The sequence below is a fragment of the Penaeus japonicus genome, unplaced genomic scaffold (genome assembly GCF_977035675.1).
Source record: "Penaeus japonicus unplaced genomic scaffold, GWHDUDI00000001_assembly GWHDUDI00000254, whole genome shotgun sequence".
Lineage (NCBI taxonomy): Eukaryota > Metazoa > Arthropoda > Malacostraca > Decapoda > Penaeidae > Penaeus > Penaeus japonicus.
Window position 1 is genome coordinate 15,001 of NW_028234656.1, and position 5,000 is coordinate 20,000.

The 5,000-nt window shown below is 39.2% G+C and overlaps 1 long non-coding RNA gene across 1 annotated transcript in view; it reads right to left on the reverse strand.

The window, feature by feature from the left end:
* Positions 1-4,129: 4,129 nt before the first annotated feature.
* Positions 4,130-5,000, reverse strand: part of LOC147466520 (uncharacterized) — a 9,538-nt gene continuing 8,667 nt past the window's right edge. The window contains exon 4 of the long non-coding RNA XR_015190857.1: positions 4,130-5,000. This exon is cut by the window's right edge and continues 845 nt beyond it. This is a non-coding gene — a long non-coding RNA (uncharacterized LOC147466520).

Here is a 5,000-nt window from a genome sequence, read left to right on the forward strand (position 1 = left end):
ATATATATATTTTGCCGTTGAGTTCTCATTGTTTATAATATTATTACCATTTTTTCTTTCTTCTTCTCCTCCTTCTTTTCCTTTTTTCGTGTGTATGTGCCGTGTACGCGTGTGTGCTTGTGCGTGTGTGTGTGCGGCTGTTGCTTATAAGAGCATTTTCTGATATTTTCTACTTTTTTCGAGCATGGCCTTTGAATTATTCCATATGGTTAGTGTTACTCTTATCCCGTGCCGTGTGCACGTGTGCGTTGTGCTTGTAATTAGCGGCTATAGGTGAGAACTAAGCAATTTGCATGTGTGGGTGCGTGTGAATGCGACAAGTTAGGCTTTTATTTGATTGGATTTGACTTTTCTTTTTGAGTGCGTGTGCGTGCGTGCGTGCGTGCGTGCAGGTGTGTATGTGAGCAGGTGTGTATGTGTGCAGATACCTATGCATGCAGGTGCCTACGTCCGTCTATGTGTGTGTGTGCAGGTGTGTATGTGTGTGTGTGTGCAGGTGTGTATGTGTGCAGATATCTGTGCATGCAGGTGCCTACGTCCGTCTATGTGTGCAGGTGTGTATGTGTGCAGATATCTGTGCATGCAGGTGCCTACGTCCGTCTATGTGTGCAGGTGTGTATGTGTGCAGATATCTGTGCATGCAGGTGCCTACGTCCGTCTATGTGTGTGTGTGTGCAGGTGTGTATGTGTGCAGATATCTGTGCATGCAGGTGCCTACGTCCGTCTATGTGTGCAGGTGTGTATGTGTGCAGATATCTGTGCATCCAGGTGCCTATGTGCCTATCTATGCATGCATGCATGCACGTGGACGTGCGCGTTGTGTGTGTGTGTGCATTTATTCATTGCATGCATTTTACTAGATGAATGTGTACGTTTTGCATGGCGTGTACGTGTGCGTGTGCATGTCACTAGTAGTGCCTACAGATATCATGTGCGGCTTAGTTGTTTATTCACTGTTTGTTCATCCAATCATTATATGAGAGTTTGGTAGGGAGGGAGGTGTGCAAAATTGCTTTCCTTACTTTGGTTCATTTGAGAGTGAGTGAGTGAGTGAGTGAGTGAGTGAGTGAGTGAGTGAGTGAGAGAGTGAGCATCCCCATATTTGATAATATGTACAGCATTTTTCCTCTGACAAGTGGAATAAATAAGTGTGAAGACTCAAGTATGGCTAAGAATGTAAACATGTACGTCTCTCGATGTCTTTTTTTGTTTGTTTGTTTGTTTCATTTTTGTAAGCGAATGAATATCGTCGGCGGCGTCGGCGATTCCATGATTTTCCTTGCTGGTTGTTTTGTCGGTTATCGACCTAAGGGCCAGGTAGATAAGGAATGCATTCTAAACATTGTGGTCGTATCTCTCTATCTATGTATCTATCTATCCATCCATCTATCTGTGTAATGACTGACTCGTGTCGTGTATTCATTTATTCATTCATCGGTCGGTCGTCGCAAACCAATTTGCATGTGTGGGGAGTGGGGGGAGGGGGGAACAGGGAGGGAGGGAGAGGGGTTGGCCACCTCTATGCCTCCCTCCCTTCCCTTTTCCCTCCCTGTTCCCTCCCTGTTCCCCCCTCCCTCCCTTCTTCCCTCCCTCCCTCTCCCCACACTTGCATAGAGGTGGCTAACCCCTCTCCAAGTGTGGGGAGAGGGGGGAACAGGCCACCTCTATCATATTATCAGTTGACTATGTGTTTGTTTGTTTGGCTTTTAGTATGTAGGCAACAACAAACCACTGGTGTAGTTACGATGGTATAATGGCAATTGGGAGGGAGTGAGTGAATGAGTGACCTCTTTCCTTACTAGAGTGAGGTCTATTATTACTATTATTATCATTATTATTATTATTATGTCGCCGTTGTTTCTATCAAGCTTGAAGGAATTGCCCTTGGTTGGTGAGTTAGTTGTCTTGGTACTTGTGTGTGTGTGTCTGCGTATATGCATGTGCATGCATGCCTGTCTGTCTCTCTTTATTTCATGTATGCATGCAGATAAGGTAAAACTCAATCAATCAATCAGTCAGTCAGAGTGCAAGTGTGATGGATAATACTTTGAATTGTTTGATTTGATTCGTAAGTGTATGTGTGGTGATCCGGCGAGAAGATGCGTGCTTGCTAGATTGATTGGTTGCTAGTTTGTTTGTTTGTTCGTTCGAGTAGGGTCCAAGAAAACGCAAGTGGAATAGCCATTTTTCCTAGCTTTGCTTTGCCTTGCTTTGTTTGCTCTGTTTCGTTTCGTTTCCTTTGCGCGAGCTCTCATCAATGTTAACTCGTAGCTACTAATTGTTGTCTGTCTGTCTGTCTGCGTATGTGGTTGTATGTATGTTGGGACATGTGAGAAGAAGAAGAAATTCAAAAGACAGTTTGCTTGTTACAAGGAGTTCCAGAGGAGAGTAAATCAAGAAACAAGCCAACGTTTATTTGATCTCAGTATATGTTAGGGGCAAAAACAAATGTAGGCAATAGTAGTATTAGTAGTAGTAGCAGTGTCGATGGTGTTAATTAAGCATGTAACAAGCAGTAGCAATGATAATAAATAAGAGTGTAGGCCCATTTCATGTCAAGAGTCAAGGGGGGAGAAAGTGAGAGATGATACATGCATGCATTTACAAGTGTAAAGTCGATTTATTACAAAAACTAAAACAAATGAATGAATGAATGGCTAGAAATGAATGGTTGGTTCGCTGTCTATGATGGGAGAGAGAAAGAGAGAGAGAGGGGGGGTGGGTGGTACGGAGTGGAAAAAGGAAACAGATAAAGAGATAGAAACAATCTATGTATGTATGTTGAATCAGACAGGCACAGTTTGCTACAAGGGATATCTATCAATAATATTACGATACCTGGTGACACACAAAAGTGATTGATGAGTAAAATAGCCACTGAGTATGAGCACGAAGTAGTAATAATCATTGAATTTGATTTGGTAGAGGAAGATAAAAATGTACGTGCAAGAAAGAGAGAGAGAGAGGGAGGGAGGAAGAAGGACCACTGCCAGCCAGCCAGCCAGATAAGGAGGGGGAGGGATCGGGTTACAAACCGATCAGTAGTTAGCTAGTTATCAGTACCAACCCACTCACTCACTCTCTCATGAAAACACTCGAATTCCTCTCTCTCACAAACAAAATCACCACACAAAGGAACACACAAAAACTCTAAAACTCAAATTCAACACTGAAACAAACAGTCCAACCACACAAAAAGACAACAAGAAGGAAAAAAGAAACAGAGTCCAGTGAAAAACACGTAGAAAAAGAGCAAAAACGCAAACTCAAACGTCAAACAAAAAAAAAACATAACAAACATCAACTAAACTAAACAACAAAAACTGAGTCAAAAACAAAAACAAGCAAAAAACACAAAAAAACAATCTCACTCATCAACAAACAAGACAATACAATACAATCCATTCCATTTCTCATTTCATATTTCATACACAAGCAACATTCAACTTGACTTTGCTCTTGCCTCGGTGAGGCCTACGCGCGCCCCGACCAGCCGTCGGACAAACAGAAATCGACCTTCTCCCCTATATCTCAAACAAATCTAGACCTTATTCACTAACCAGCTAAATCCAACAAACTACCAAACTGCCTCCGCTCAACTCTCGGACAAGTAGAAATGGACCGGTTCCACAATATCTCCACAATATAGTCCTTATACACTTCACAAAAGGAGCTTAATCCAACAAACTACCCAACTGCTCTAGTTAGCATGACTAGTTTTGATGGAACACATCACACACACACACCTTAGAGATGGCTAGCTGGCTGTTTCAATGCTTAGACACATACCAGTTCTTTAACGACTATCTTTTCTAGACTTGGCATGTTATTATGATATTTTGTAAATGCAGATGGAAATTTTCAGCTATTATAAAGACTCGCATATCTTTCACTAAATCATCCACGTTAAAGAACATGCTACCAAATTAACTTGATAGATGAAATAGCCAGACTTTGTCTATGAAAGAAAGCAAATGTGCACTTACATCAACTGAATATTTTTCACATTTTATCAAGAAAAAAAAAAAAATGCTAAAGCATATGAAAAAGGACATCTTTATGAAAGCATACTCTGCAAAACTGATATTGCTGTTGTGTTATGTTATTTATTTTTTATGTTTTTATTTTATTATTATTATTTTTTTTTCACATGATATACATACAAGAGAAAGAGAAACATGAAAACTGACAAATTGTTGGAAGCATACCCTAGAAACCTTGTGTTCTTGCATTATATGTTATATTTTATTTATTTAATTGTGTGTGTGTGTTTGTTTTGTTTTTGTTTTATTCTAAACATCATAGACATACAAAAAGATGACACAACATGAAAGCTGATAAGTCATTGAAAGCATAGTTACAATACATCATCATCATCATCATCATTATTTTCATTATTATCATTATAATAATCATTTCTTGTAGATATTTACACTAAACATTATTGTACAGTAATAATTGTATTTCATGGAAGAATTAAGTTTTTACATTATCCTCTGATGATTCTCACTGGTTATGTCATCCATGGTTCATAGATAAATAGACATAAACTCACACACACACACACACACACACAATTCTCATCTTTTTGCCGCTCTTCTTCTCTTTTTCTCCATAGGTGTGTGTGTAGACATAGATACAGATAGATAGATATATAGATAGTAAAACTAAAATACATTTAACATATATATCCTCAAGAGTTCAATCCATTTTGAACATTGTATTCTGTGATAATCTCTTTAAATCAATGTATTCTGTAATAATCATTGTAAGTTAAAGCAATGTTGGCACTTGTGCTCTTGTTTCATGCAGGCCTGTTTTCATTATCTGTCAACATATCTGTAAAACTTGTAAACCCTTTATGCACACTGGCTAGGAACACTGTATTTTGCAATAATCTGGTACAATCAATTATATCCTTGGTTTTATTGATTCAGATCTTTTTTCTTTTTTTTTCTTTTTTCCTCTCTTTCTCTCTCTTTTCATTTACATATCCCCAA